The following is a 15,792-nucleotide window of genomic DNA, read 5'->3' as shown; positions in this document are numbered from 1 at the left end:
GAGCTACAGCCTTCCCTGTAGCTCAGTTGGTAGAGCATGGTGTTTGCAACGCCAGGGTTGTGGGTTCGATTCCCACGGGGGGCCAGCACAGGAAAAAAAATGTATGAAATGTATGCATTCACTACTGTAAGTCACTCTGGATAAGAGCGTCTGCTAAAATGACTAAAATGTAAAATGTATAAATGACAGAAAAAAAGCCTGTACAGAAAAGAAGAGAAGGAAGCCTGTTTGCAACAAGGCACTCAAGTAGAACTGCGAAACATATGGAAAAGAAATGAACTTTCTGTACTGAATACAAAGTCTTAGGATAAAAACAAACAGAATAGAATTAAGATCCTGGTCCAGTTTTGAACACATCGGTGATTAACAACCAACTTGGCAGAACTTGAAGATTTAAAAAAAAAAAAAAACGTACTAATATCATACAATCTAAGTGTGCAAAGCTTTTCGAGATTAACCCAGAAAAATGTAGTGCTGTAATCACTGCCAAAGTTGATTCTAAATTTTGTATTTATTTTGTATTTTATTTCATTTTTATTTTTTATTTAACCAGGTAGGCTAGTTGAGAACAAGTACTCATTTACAACTGCGACCTGGCCAAGATAAAACAAAGCAGTTCGACAGAAACAACAACATATTGACTTAGGCTGGATAAATACTTCTGTAATCAAGATATATCTGTGTTCACTGGAGCTGCTAACTCTGCAAATAGCAAACTGCTGGGTGATTTAAAAAGTTAGTTGATCAATAGTATATTCATACTTTCAGTAAAAATATAAATATTTTATTTACAATCTGTAGAAACTATGAGAATAGAGAAAGGTTCAGAACTTGTGTGAAAACATTACAGCACAGTGGGAAAAATATATGACAATTGAATCCATTTTAATCCCACTTTGTAACACAACAAATTGTGGAAAAAGTCAAGGATACTTTCTGAAGGTACTTTATATTTACATATGTAAAATGTATGCAAGAATGACTGTAAGGCAAGCGTCTGCTAAATGGCATATATTATTACATTATTATTATTATATATGTATAAAAGGGCGTTAATGTACAACAACATATCCTCCAGTTGAGAGAGAGGAGAGAAAGAGAGAGGAGAGATGAGAGAAAGGAGAGAGATGGAGATGAGAGAAAGAGAGATGAGAGATGAGAGAGAGATGAGAGAGAGGAGAGATGAGAGAGAGAGATGAGAGAGAGATGAGAGAGATGAGAGAGAGATGAGAGAGATGAGAGAGGAGAGAGAGATGAGAGAGAGGAGAGGAGAGATGAGAGAGAGATAGGAGAGAGAGATGAGAGAGGAGAGAGAGATGAGAGGAGAGGAGAGATGAGAGAGAGATGGGAGAGAGGAGAGAGAGATGAGAGAAAGAGAGAGGAGAGATAAGAGAGAGGAGATGGAGATGAGAGAAAGAGAGAGGAGAGAGAGAGAGGAGAGATGAGAGAGAGGAGAGAGAGAGAGGAGAGATGAGAGAGAGGAGAGAGAGAGAGGAGAGATGAGAGAGATGAGAGAGAGGAGAGATGAGAGAGAGGAGAGAGAGAGAGGAGAGAGAGAGAGGAGAGATAGAGAGAGAGAGGGAGAGAGGAGAGATGAGAGAGAGGAGAGGAGAGATGAGAGAGAGGAGAGAGAGAGATGAGAGATGAGAGAGATGAGAGAGAGAATGAAAGAACGAGAGAGAGAGAAAGAGAGAGAGATGAGAGAGAGAATGAAAGAACGAGAGAGAAAGAAAGAGAGAGAGAGATGAGAGAGAGAATGAAAGAACGAGAGAGAGAAAGAGAGATGAGAGAGAAAGAGAGATGAGAAAGAGAGATATGAGAGAGAGAGAGAGAGGGCGAGAGAGGAGAGAGAGAGAGAGCGAGAGAATGAAAGAACGAGAGAGAGAGAAAGAGAGAGATGAAAGAGAGAGAGATGAGAAAGAGAGATATGAGAGAGAGAGACAGGGCGAGAGAGGAGAGAGAGAGAGAGAATGAAAGAACGAGAGAGAATGAGATAGAAAGAGTTTTACCCAGTTCAATATTCCCAGAGATTAATGTTTCTTCATTGTTCACTGAATTGAGAAGTTTGGCACACGTCTTATAACACATGAACTCAACTTTCACGTACTGGGCTTTTCGTTGTGACACGGAGGCAGAGAAAGATAGAGAACCTATTGTTGTCCTAAGGATCGGCCCTGGTGTTGACTCATTCATTGTGTGAGTGCATCATTCACCTGTGTAGTCAGTGAAAACAGTCAGGCTTGCATTCTCCTTAGAGCAGGTTACTCATGGAACAGGTATAAGAAAGGACCCAAATTGAGTATGCATGCAAACATGGGACTTTATTCTCTATTTAGTCCACTATAGGGCTCCGGTCAAAAGCAGCCTATAATATTATAATATAGACAGTAGATCTAGCTGGTCTGTCATTATATAACAGAGACAGTAGAACTAGCTGGTCTGTCATAGAGACAGTAGATCTAGCTGGTCTGTCATTATATAACAGAGACAGTAGAACTAGCTGGTCTGTCATTATATAACAGAGACAGTAGAACTAGCTGGTCTGTCATAGAGACAGTAGATCTAGCTGGTCTGTCAATATATAACAGAGACAGTAGATCTAGCTGGTCTGTCATTATATAACAGAGACAGTAGAACTAGCTGGTCTGTCATTATATAACAGAGACAGTACATCTAGCTGGTCTGTCATTATATAACAGAGACAGTAGATCTAGCTGGTCTGTCATTATATAACAGAGACAGTAGATCTAGCTGGTCTGTCATTATATAACAGAGACAGTAGATCTAGCTGGTCTGTCATTATATAACAGAGATAGTAGATCTAGCTGGTCTGTCACAGAGACAGTAGATCTAGCTGGTCTGTCACAGAGACAGTAGATCTAGCTGGTCTGTCACAGAGACAGTAGATCTAGCTGGTCTGTCATAGAGACAGTAGATCTAGCTGGTCTGTCATTATATAACAGAGACAGTAGATCTAGCTGGTCTGTCATTATATAACAGAGACAGTAGATCTAGCTGGTCTGACATTATATAACAGAGACAGTAGATCTAGCTGGTCTGTCATTTATATAACAGAGACAGTAGAACTAGCTGGTCTGTCATAGAGACAGTAGATCTAGCTGGTCTGTCATAGAGACAGTAGATCTAGCTGGTCTGTCATAGAGACAGTAGAACTAGCTGGTGTGTCATAGAGACAGTAGATCTAGCTGGTCTGTCGTTATATAACAGAGACAGTAGATCTAGCTGGTCTGTCATTATATAACAGAGACAGTAGAACTAGCTGGTCTGTCATAGAGACAGTAGATCTAGCTGGTCTGTCATTATATAACAGAGACAGTAGAACTAGCTGGTCTGTCATTATATAACAGAGACAGTAGAACTAGCTGGTCTGTCATAGAGACAGTAGATCTAGCTGGTCTGTCATTATATAACAGAGACAGTAGAACTAGCTGGTCTGTCATTATATAACAGAGACAGTACATCTAGCTGGTCTGTCATTATATAACAGAGACAGTAGATCTAGCTGGTCTGTCATTATATAACAGAGACAGTAGATCTAGCTGGTCTGTCATTATATAACAGAGACAGTAGATCTAGCTGGTCTGTCATTATATAACAGAGATAGTAGATCTAGCTGGTCTGTCACAGAGACAGTAGATCTAGCTGGTCTGTCACAGAGACAGTAGATCTAGCTGGTCTGTCACAGAGACAGTAGATCTAGCTGGTCTGTCATAGAGACAGTAGATCTAGCTGGTCTGTCATTATATAACAGAGACAGTAGATCTAGCTGGTCTGTCATTATATAACAGAGACAGTAGATCTAGCTGGTCTGTCATTATATAACAGAGACTGTAGATCTAGCTGGTCTGTCATTTATATAACAGAGACAGTAGAACTAGCAGGTCTGTCATAGAGACAGTAGATCTAGCTGGTCTGTCATAGAGACAGTAGATCTAGCTGGTCTGTCATAGAGACAGTAGATCTAGCTGGTCTGTCATAGAGACAGTAGATCTAGCTGGTCTGTCATAGAGACAGTAGATCTAGCTGGTCTGTCGTTATATAACAGAGACAGTAGATCTAGCTGGTCTGTCGTTATATAACAGAGACAGTAGATCTAGCTGGTCTGTCATAGAGACAGTAGATCTAGCTGGTCTGTCGTTATATAACAGAGACAGTAGATCTAGCTGGTCTGTCGTTATATAACAGTAGATCTAGCTGGTCTGTCGTTATATAACAGTAGATCTAGCTGGTCTGTTGTTATATAACAGTAGATCTAGCTGGTCTGTCGTTATATAACAGTAGATCTAGCTGGTCTGTCGTTATATAACAGTAGATCTAGCAGGTCTGTCGTTATATAACAGTAGATCTAGCTGGTCTGTCGTTATATAACAGTAGATCTAGCTGGTCTGTCGTTATATAACAGTAGATCTAGCTGGTCTGTCGTTATATAACAGTAGATCTAGCTGGTCTGTCGTTATATAACAGTAGATCTAGGTGGTCTGTCGTTATATAACAGTAGATCTAGCTGGTCTGTCGTTATATAACAGTAGATCTAGCTGGTCTGTCGTTATATAACAGTAGATCTAGCAGGTCTGTCGTTATATAACAGTAGATCTAGCTGGTCTGTCGTTATATAACAGTAGATCTAGCTGGTCTGTCGTTATATAACAGTAGATCTAGCTGGTCTGTCGTTATATAACAGTAGATCTAGCTGGTCTGTCGTTATATAACAGTAGATCTAGCTGGTCTGTCGTTATATAACAGTAGATCTAGCTGGTCTGTCGTTATATAACAGTAGATCTAGCTGGTCTGTCGTTATATAACAGTAGATCTAGCCCTGTCATACACATGAGCCCTTTTAGATGTAGATTATTATTTGTTGCTGTTTGTTTTCTTTTGTGTGTATTAGGGAGGGAGGGAGGGAGGGAGGGAGGGAGGAAGGGAAGGAGGGAGGGAGGAAGGAAGGGAGGGAGGGAGGAGGGAGGGAGGAAGGGAGGGAGGGAGGGAGGGAGGGAGGGAGGGAGGGAGGGAGGGAGGGAGGGAGGGAGGGAGGGAGGGAGGGAGGAGGGAGGGAGGGAGGAGGGAGGGAGGGAGGGAGGGAGGAGGGAGGGAGGAGGGAGGGAGGGAGGGAGGGAGGGAGGGAGGGAGGGAGGGAGGGAGGGAGGAGGGAGGAGGGAGGGAGGGAGGGAGGGAGGAGGGAGGGAGGGAGGGAGGAGGGAGGGAGGAGGAGGGAGGGAGGGAGGGAGGGAGGAAGGGAAGGAGGGGGCAATAGAAGGGACTGGGGTGATGAACACAGCACTCAGCCATCACCCCCTCTCTCTCTCTCTCTCTCTCTCTCTCTCTCTCTCTCTCTCTCTCTCTCTCTGTGTCTCTCTCTTCATCTCTCCCTCTCTTTCACTCTCATTCAATATTTGATTCAATAAATGATTTATTGTAATGACAGTGGATAGATGTGCATTCTGACGGCCTGCTTAGTGGTAAGTGATACAGGCAGGGCCCTTTCTCTTCACAATCAGAAACAGATTGCTGCTCCCCGGGGAGCGGATCAGGGGACAACAGGGATGACAAGACAAGGACTGCAACCATTTGCCTGTTTCTGTTCGTGTGAATGCCCATGCTCAGAAGAGATTGTCTGTGTGTGTGTGTGTGTGTGTGTGTGTGTGTGTGTGTGTGTGTGTGTGTGTGTGTGTGTGTGTGTGTGTGTGTGTGTGTGTGTGTGTGTGTGTGTGTGTGTGTGTGTGTTTCTGATAACGTGTGTGTGTTAGTGTCTGTGTGTTTGTGCAAGCCTATATAATAATGGAGCAAGCACTCCTAAGAGGCCTCTCTTTCTCCCTCTTCTCCTCTGTCTTCTCTTCTTCCCTCTCTCTCCTCCTGTCCCCCCTCTCTCTCCTCCTGTCCCCACTCTCTCTCCTCCTGTCCCCACTCTCTCTCCTCCTGTTCCCCCTCTGTCTCCTTCTCTTCCCCCTCTCTCTCCTCCTGTTCCCCCTCTCTCCTCCTGTTCCCCCCTCTCTCTCCTCCTCTTCCCCCTCTCTCCTATTCCCCCTCTCTCTCCTCCTGTCCCCCTCTCTCTCCTCCTGTTCCCCCTCTCTCCTCCTGTTCCCTCTCTCTCCTCCTGTTCCCCCTCTCTCTCCTCCTCTTCCCCCTCTCTCCTATTCCCCCTCTCTCTCCTCCTGTCCCCCTCTCTCTCCTCCTGTTCCCTCTCTCTCCTCCTGTTCCCCCTCTCTCTCCTCCTCTTCCCCCTCTCTCCTATTCCCCCTCTCTCCTGTCCCCCTCTCTCTCCTCCTGTCCCCCTTCTCTCTCCTCCTGTTCCCTCTCTCTCCTCCTGTTCCCCCTCTCTCTCCTCCTGTTCCCCTTCTCTCTCCTCCTGTTCCCCCTCTCTCTCCTCCTGTTCCCCCCTCTCTCCTCCTGTCCCCCCTCTCTCTCCTCCTGTTCCCCTTCTCTCTCCTCCTGTTCCCCCTCTCTCTCCTCCTGTTCCCCCTCTCTCCTCCTGTTCCCTCTCTCTCCTCCTGTCCCCCTCTCTCTCCTCCTGTTCCCTCTCTCTCCTCCTGTTCCCCCTCTCTCTCCTCCTCTTCCCCCTCTCTCCTATTCCCCCTCTCTCCTGTCCCCCTCTCTCTCCTCCTGTCCCCCTCTCTCTCCTCCTGTTCCCCCTCTCTCCTCCTGTCCCCCCTCTCTCCTCCTGTCCCCCCTCTCTCTCCTCCTGTTCCCCCTCTCTCCTCTTCCCCCTCTCTCCTGTTCCCCCTCTCTCTATTCCTGTCCCCCCCCTCTCTCCTCCTGTTCCCCTTCTCTCTCCTCCTGTTCCCTCTCTCTCCTCCTGTCCCCCCTCTCTCTCCTCCTGTTCCCCCCTCTCTCTCCTCCTGTTCCCCTTCTCTCTCCTCCTGTTCCCCCTCTCTCTCCTCCTGTTCCCCCTCTCTCTATTCCTGTCCCCCCTCTCTCCTCCTGTCCCCCCTCTCTCCTCCTGTCCCCCCTCTCTCTCCTCCTGTCCCCCCTCTCTCTCCTCCTGTTCCCCTTCTCTCTCCTCCTGTTCCCCCTCTCTCTCCTCCTGTTCCCCCCTCTCTCTATTCCTGTCCCCCCTCTCTCCTCCTGTCCCCCTCTCTCCTCCTGTCCCCCCTCTCTCTCCTCCTGTTCCCCCTCTCTCTCCTCCTGTTCCCCCTCTCTCTCCTCCTGTTCCCCTTCTCTCCTCCTGTTCCCTCTCTCTCCTCCTGTTCCCCCTCTCTCTCCTCCTGTTCCCCCTCTCTCCTCCTGTTCCCTCTCTCTCCTCCTGTTCCCCCTCTCTCTCCTCCTCTTCCCCCTCTCTCCTATTCCCCCTCTCTCCTGTCCCCCCCTCTCTCCTCCTGTTCCCCTTCTCTCTCCTCCTGTTCCCTCTCTCTCCTCCTGTTCCCCCTCTCTCTCCTCCTGTTCCCCTTCTCTCTCCTCCTGTTCCCCCCTCTCTCTTCTCCTGTTCCCCCTCTCTCTATTCCTGTCCCCCCTCTCTCCTCCTGTTCCCCCTTTCTCCTATTCCCCCTCTCTCCTGTCCCCCTCTCTCTATTCCTGTCCCCCCCTCTCTCCTCCTGTTCCCCTTCTCTCTCCTCCTGTTCCCTCTCTCTCCTCCTGTTCCCCCTCTCTCTCCTCCTGTTCCCCTTCTCTCTCCTCCTGTTCCCCCTCTCTCTTCTCCTGTTCCCCCTCTCTCTATTCCTGTCCCCCCTCTCTCCTCCTGTTCCCCCCTTTCTCCTATTCCCCCTCTCTCCTGTCCCCCTCTCTCTCCTCCTGTCCCCCCCTCTCTCTCCTCCTGTTCCCCCTCTCTCCTCCTGTTCCCTCTCTCTCCTCCTGTTCCCCCTCTCTCTCCTCCTGTTCCCTCTCTCTCCTCCTGTTCCCCCTCTCTCTCCTCCTCTTCCCCCTCTCTCCTATTCCCCCTCTCTCCTGTCCCCCTCTCTCTCCTCCTGTCCCCCCTCTCTCTCCTCCTGTTCCCCCTCTCTCTCGTCCTGTTCCCCCTCTCTCTATTCCTGTCCCCACTCTCTCCTCCTGTCCCCCCCTCTCTCCTCCTGTTCCCCCCTCTCTCCTCCTGTTCCCCCTCTCTCTCCTCCTGTTCCCCCTCTCTCCTCCTGTTCCCCCTCTCTCTCCTCCTGTTCCCCCTCTCTCTCCTCCTGTCCCCCCTCTCTCTCCTCCTGTTCCCCCTCTCTCTCCTCCTGTTCCCCCTCTCTCTATTCCTGTCCTCCCTCTCTCCTCCTGTCCCCCCTCTCTCCTCCTGTCCCCCCCTCTCTCTCCTCTTCCCCCCTCTCTCTCCTCCTCTTCCCCCTCTCTCTCCTCCTCTTCCCCCTCTCTCTCCTCCTCTTCCCCCTCTCTCCTCTTCCCCCTCTCTCTCCTCCTGTTCCCCTCTCTCTCCTCCTGCCCCCCCTCTCTCTCCTCCTCTTCCCCCTCTCTCTCCTCCTATTCCCCCTCTCTCTCCTCCTGTCCCCCTCTCTCTATTCCTGTCCCCCTCTCTCTATTCCTGTTCCCCCCTATCTCCTCTTCATCCCTCCCTTCCCCCTCCCCCTCCCTCCCCTCCTCCCTCTCTTGTTCTCTATGTATGCCCATGTTGCATCCACGTGCAGTAACACTTCAACAAAGGACACAGAAAAGGACTTTTCTCTCTCTCTGTCTTTCCCTCCCATTCGCTCCCACTCACTGCAACAAAGCACAGATCCCATGTGAATATAATCAGCCATAAGCTCAGTGAATGGACAGGACTGTAAGTTGTATGAGGGAGGTGAAAAACGAAGGACACAGTCCTTCAGGAACCGCTCATTATGGTTGAGAAGAGAGAGGTGAAGAGTGACCATAAATACCAGCATAACATAAGACACACAGAGAGCAGGTGGGTGAGTTATTCGCCTGACATGACCTCTCTCACTCTGGAGAGGGATTGTGCAAAGACTTGAGGCTTCTATTGTGAACTCTCTGCAACCAAAATAGACGACTGCAGTGTGTGTGTGTGTGTGTGTGTGTGTGTGTGTGTGTGTGTGTGTGTGTGTGTGTGTGTGTGTGTGTGTGTGTGTGTGTGTGTGTGTGTGTGTGTGTGTGTGTGTGTGTCTGTGTGTGTGTCTGTGTGCGTGTCTGTGTGTGTGTGTGTCTGTGTGTGTGTGTGCAGACTCCCACACTCTGTTCACATTTCCTTCAAGCTGTGCTCTTAAAAACCCAAGGAACCTTTACAGGAGACTGTTTAGATTCACATATACACTCTGTAGTACTACTACAACACATATACACTCTGTAGTACTACTACAACACATATACACTCTGTAGTACTACTACAACACATATACACTCTGTAGTACTACTACAACACATATACACTCTGTAGTACTACTACAACACATATACACTCTGTAGTACTACTACAACACATATACACTCTGTAGTACTACTACAACACATATACACTCTGTAGTACATTTACATTTACATTTAAGTCATTTAGCAGACGCTCTTATCCAGAGCGACTTACAAATTGGTGCATTCACCTTGTGATATCCAGTGGAACAACCACTTTACAATAGTACATGTATATCTTTTTTGGGGGGGGGGTTAAGAAAAGAATCTACTAAATCAAACACAACAACGTGCGGAGGAGAATACATTTGTCAAAATAACTCCTGTTGTGTTAAAATATAAAATACATACATGTCACAACTGGAAAAAACACCACTTCTGACACTACAGATCTATACACTACCGCTCTATACACTACAGCTCTATACACTTCAGCTTTATACACTACAGATCTATTCACTACAGCTCTATACACTACAGCTCTATACACTACAGCTCTATACACTACAGATCTATACACTACAGATCTATTCACTACAGCTCTATACACTAAAGATCTATACACTACAGCTCTATACACTACAGATCTATACACTACAGATCTATACACTACAGCTCTATACACTACAGATCTATACACTACAGATCTATACACTACAGATCTATTCACTACAGCTCTATACACTACAGCTCTATACACTACAGATCTATACACTACAGATCTATTCACTACAGCTCTATACACTACAGTTCTATACACTACAGCTCTATACACTACATATCTATACACTACAGCTCTATACACTACAGCTCTATACACTACAGCTCTATACACTACAGATCTATACACTACAGCTCTATACACTACAGCTCTATACACTACAGATCTATACACTACAGATCTATTCACTACAGCTCTATACACTACAGCTCTATACACTACAGCTCTATACACTACATATCTATACACTACAGCTCTATACACTACAGCTCTATACACTACAGATCTATACACTACAGCTCTATACACTACAGCTCTATACACTACATCTCTATACACTACAGCTCTATACACTACAGCTCTATACACTACAGATCTATACACGTACGTTGTCAGATAACTGATACGGACCCAGGTCTCATACCAGGATCAGATTGATTCTGTATTTCAGCAAGAGTTATTTCCTTGAACCAACCAACGCAACATTGGACAAACGATCAATTGATCCTTTTTTTTTTTTTGTGGCCCAAAATCAGTTGAAAGCAACAGCACCCTCCTACGATGCAGTATGGTACCAGTGTGAGATGGAATGGTAGTATTTCGATCAGGTGGTAAGAGCTCTTTGTTTCACCTATCTGCTGGCCACCAGTATAAACGGGGGCTCTGTCCCTAGGAGACATGGGAAATGGCAGTTGAACTCCCTGCTTTGGGCCAATCAAAATCTAGGATGATAAGAGACAGACAGCATGATTTCTGAACAATTCTATTTCTACTTTCAATTCAAAAACTCCATAATGAACCTGAATGAAGCAATGCAGTATTTATGATAAAGGGACAAAACCTCCATAATTAACCTGAATGAACCTGAATGAACCTGAATGAACCTGAATGAACCTTCAGAGGCAAAACTCTAAAGTGGTGGTACACACACACACACACACACACACACACACACACACACACACACACACACACACACACACACACACACACACACACACACACACACACACACACTGAAGTACTGTGCTGACTTGAGCGCATGTGAAACAACTCTGTCTCTTAGCTCATGTTTCCATAAATCACTGCAAACAGAGACAGAGGTGTATAGTCTCTCTACTAGACTATACTGAAAACTAGATTAATCTCACCTCTAATCTCTCTACTAGACTATACTGAAAACTAGATTAATCTCACCTCTAATCTCTCTACTAGACTATACTGAAAACTAGATTAATCTCAATTCTAATCTCTCTACTAGACTATACTGAAAACAAGATTAATCTCAACTCTAATCTCTCTACTAGACTATACTGAAAACTAGATTAATTTCAACTCTAATCTCTCTACTAGACCATACTGAAAACGAGATTAATCTCAACTCTAATCTCTCCACTAGACCATACTGAAAACGAGATTAATCTCAACTCTAATCTCTCCACTAGACCATACTGAAAACTAGATTAATCTCAACTCTAATCTCTCTACTAGACTATACTGAAAACTAGATTAATCTCAACTCTAATCTCTCTACTAGACTATACTGAAAACTAGATTAATCTCACCTCTAATCTCTCTACTAGACTATACTCAAAACTAGATTAATCTCAACTCTAATCTCTACTAGACTATACTGAAAACTAGATTAATCTCAACTCTAATCTCTCTACTAGACTATACTGAAAACTAGATTAATCTCACCTCTAATCTCTCTACTAGACTATACTGAAAACTAGATTTATCTCACCTTCTAGCAGCAGAAAGAAACCTGGGAGCATAAAAAGAGTGAAAAGAAAAACTGAAAGAGAGACAGAAAGAGAGAGAAAGTTAGACAGTACCTGGAAGTCAGGAGAGCACAGACCAGTTTCACTGATGTAGAGTTCTGGTTTTGGTGGGTTCTGGTCTTGCTGCTGGTTACAGAGAAGAGAGGTGGACCACACAGCTCAGCTCCTCTGGAAGAAGGAGAACACAATCTCTATGTGATGTGATGACACTCTCTAACCTCCACCATCTGTTGAGAGACAGGCAGAGAGGCAGAGTAGAGCAGGGACCCGCCTGCCTGCCTGCTAACCCAGCCTACTCTAGTCCAGTCCCACTCCCCTTAACCAATCACAGCTCTCTGTAGGCAGGCTACTGGGTGTTGGATGGAGGCTGTGCCAGGAGGCTGGGACAAGGACAGAGTAGAGTGGAGAGGAGTAGAGGAGAGGAGAGAGACACTACAGGAGATACAGGAGCAGAGAACCCCCCCCCCAAGCACCATAACCTGAGAGGGAGAATGGGGGGAGATAGAGGGAGGGGACAGAGTGAGTGAGAGAGACAGGGGGGAGAGAGGGAGGGTAAAGATGGAGTGCGTGAGAGAGAGAGACAGGGGAGAGAGAGAGATGGTGAGAGAGAGATGGGACAGAGGGAGTGAGTGAGGGAGAGACAGGGGAGAGACGGAGGGGAATGAGGGAGTGAGTGAGAGACGGGAGAGAGAGGGAGGGGACAGAGGGAGTGAGTGAGAGACGGGAGAGAGAGGGAGGGGAATGAGGGAGTGAGTGAGAGACGGGAGAGAGAGGGAGGGGACAGAGGGAGTGAGTGAGGGAGAGACAGGGGAGAGAGGGAGGGGAATGAGGGAGTGAGTGAGAGACGGGAGAGAGAGGGAGGGGACAGAGGGAGTGAGTGAGGGAGAGACGGGAGAGAGAGGGAGGGGACAGAGGGAGGGAGTGAGTGAGAGACGGGAGAGAGAGGGAGGGGACAGAGGGAGTGAGGGAGAGAAAAAATTATTAAAAATGATTGCGACAAAGTTGACAAAAATATACTATGTCAAACTGCACAGTGCCGCTAGAGGTGCAGATGTAAAAGTACACTATGTCAACTGAACAGTTTGTTTCTTCACACAGTTCTCCTGAATTCCAAAGAAATCTGGACATACGGACACACAACCATAACCTGAGAGGGAGAATGGGGGGAGATAGAGGGAGGGGACAGAGTGAGTGAGAGAGACAGGGGGGAGAGAGGGAGGGTAAAGATGGAGTGCGTGAGAGAGAGAGACAGGGGAGAGAGAGAGATGGTGAGAGAGAGGGAGGGGAATGAGGGAGTGAGAGAGAGAGATGGTGAGAGAGAGGGAGGGAAATGAGGGAGTGCGAGAGAGAGAGAGAGAGAGAGACAGGGGAGAGAGGTAGGGGACAGAGGGAGTGAGAGAGAGAGAGACAGGGGAGAGAGAGACAGGGGAGAGAGAGGGAGGGTAATGAGGGGAGTGAGAGAGGGACAGGGGGGAGAGAGGGAGGGGAAAGAGGGAGTGATTGAGAGAGATGGGAGAGAGAGGGATGGGAATGAGGGAGTGAGTGAGGGAGAGACAGGGGAGAGAGGGAGGGGAATGAGGGAGTGAGTGAGGGAGAGACAGGGGAGAGAGGGAGGGGAATGAGGGAGTGAGTGAGAGACGGGAGAGAGAGGGAGGGGACAGAGGGAGTGAGTGAGAGAAAAAATAATTTAAAATGATTGCGACAAAGTTGACAAAAATATACTATGTCAAACTGCACAGTGCCGCTAGAGGTGCAGATGTAAAAGTACACTATGTCAACTGAACAGTTTGTTTCTTCACACAGTTCTCCTGAATTCCAAAGAAATCTGGACATACGGACACACAACCTTTCACACACATGCCCTGTGCTAACCCCACATTCCACCTAAGCCCCTGACCTTTGCCAATCATGGGAAATCAAACCTAGTTGATGGACAGAAAGCAGAGGTCTATAGAGGGATGAGGGAGGTCTATAAAGGGAAGAGGGAGGTCTATAGAGGGAAGAGGGGGGTCTATAGAGGGAAGAGGGAGGTCTATAGAGGGAAGAGGGAGGTCTATAGAGGGATGAGGGAGGTCTATAGAGGGAAGAGGGAGGTCTATAGAGGGAAGAGGGAGGTCTATAGAGGGATGAGGGAGGTCTATAGAGGGAAGAGGGGGGTCTATAGAGGGAAGAGGGAGGTCTATAGAGGGAAGAGGGGGGTCTATAGAGGGAAGAGGGAGGTCTATAGAGGGAAGAGGGAGGTCTATAGAGGGAAGAGGGAGGTCTATAGAGGGAAGAGGGAGGTCTATAGAGGGAAGAGGGAGGTCTATAGAGGGAAGAGGGAGGTCTATAGAGGGAATAGGGAGGTCTATAGAGGGAAGAGGGGGGTCTATAGAGGGAAGAGGGAGGTCTATAGAGGGAAGAGGGAGGTCTATAGAGGGAAGAGGGAGGTCTATAGAGGGAAGAGGGAGGTCTATAGAGGGAAGAGGGAGGTCTATAGAGGGATGAGGGAGGTCTATAGAGGGAAGAGGGAAGTCTATAGAGGGAAGAGGGAGGTCTATAGAGGGAAGAGGGAGGTCTATAGAGGGATGAGGGAGGTCTATAGAGGGAAGAGGGAGGTCTATAGAGGGAAGAGGGAGGTCTATAGAGGGAAGAGGGAGGTCTATAGAGGGAAGAGGGAGGTCTATAGAGGGAAGAGGGGAGGTCTATAGAGGGATGAGGGAGGTCTATAGAGGGAAGAGGGAAGTCTATAGAGGGAAGAGGGAGGTCTATAGAGGGAAGAGGGAGGTCTATAGAGGGATGAGGGAGGTCTATAGAGGGAAGAGGGAAGTCTATAGAGGGAAGAGGGAGGTCTATAGATGGAAGAGGGAGGTCTATAGAGGGATGAGGGAGGTCTATAGAGGGAAGAGGGAGGTCTATAGAGGGAATAGGGAGGTTTATAGAGGGAAGAGGGAGGTCTATAGAGGGATGAGGGAGGTCTATAGAGGGAAGAGGGGGGTCTATAGAGGGAAGAGGGAGGTCTATAGAGGGATGAGGGAGGTCTATAGAGGGAAGAGGGAGGTCTATAGAGGGAAGAGGGGGGGTCTATAGAGGGAAGAGGGGGTCTATAGAGGGAAGAGGGAGGTCTATAGAGGGAAGAGGGAGATCTATAGAGGGAAGAGGGGGTCTATAGAGGGAGGAGGGGGTCTATAAAGAGAAGAGGGGGGTCTATAGAGGGAAGAGGGAGGTCTATAGAGGGATGAGGGAGGTCTATAGAGGGAAGAGAAAGGTCTATAGAGGGAATAGGGAGGTTTATAGAGGGAAGAGGGAGGTCTATAGAGGGAAGAGGGAGGTCTATAGAGGGATGAGGGAGGTCTATAGAGGGAAGAGGGAGGTCTATAGAGGGAAGAGGGAGGTCTATAGAGGGAATAGGGAGGTTTATAGAGGGAAGAGGGAGGTCTATAGATGGAAGAGGGAGGTCTATAGAGGGAAGAGGAAGGTCTATAAAGAGAGGGAAGAAGGAGGTCTATAGAGGGAAGAGGGAGGTCTATAGAGGGAAGAGGGAGGTCTATAGAGGGAAGAGGGAGGTCTATAGAGGGAAGAGAGAGGTCTATAAAGAGAGGGAAGAGGGAGGTCTATAGAGGGAAGAGGGAGGTCTATAAAGAAAGTGAAGAGGGAGGTCTATAAAGAGAGGGAAGAGGGAGGTCTATAGAGGGAAGAAGGAGGTCAAGTTTATCATTTTCAATGGCTAATTGATCATTAGAAAACTCTTTTGCAATTACGTTAGCATAGCTGAAAACGGTTTGTTCTGATTTAAAGAAGCAATAAAACTGGCCTTGTTTAGACTAGTTGAGTATCGGGAGCTTCAGCATTTGTGGGTTCGATTACAGGCTCAAAATATCTCTTGTTGGTGGAGAGACGTATTCTACACATTTTGTCATGGGGTTCAGATTTTTTTTTGCTGTTTTAAAGCTAATGTTGTTGCAATTCTATACATTTTGCCATGACTCAAACACTACAACAATATCTATGGGCAAAAAAAAA

At 47.2% G+C, this 15,792-nt stretch overlaps 1 protein-coding gene across 1 annotated transcript in view; it reads right to left on the bottom strand.

Moving 5' to 3' along the window:
- LOC106579714 (extracellular sulfatase Sulf-1) overlaps nucleotides 1–15,792 on the bottom strand; it is a 109,599-nt gene that overhangs the window by 92,419 nt on the left and 1,388 nt on the right. Inside the window, exon 2 of the mRNA XM_045702807.1 lies at nucleotides 11,845–11,958. The gene's annotated coding sequence lies outside the window, so the exon portion shown is untranslated. The remainder of the gene's footprint in view (nucleotides 1–11,844; nucleotides 11,959–15,792) is intronic.

This window comes from Salmo salar, chromosome ssa19, assembly GCF_905237065.1.
Source record: "Salmo salar chromosome ssa19, Ssal_v3.1, whole genome shotgun sequence".
Lineage (NCBI taxonomy): Eukaryota > Metazoa > Chordata > Actinopteri > Salmoniformes > Salmonidae > Salmo > Salmo salar.
The sequence above is the reverse complement of the archived record's forward strand: the minus strand, read 5'-3'. Positions and strand labels throughout refer to the sequence as shown.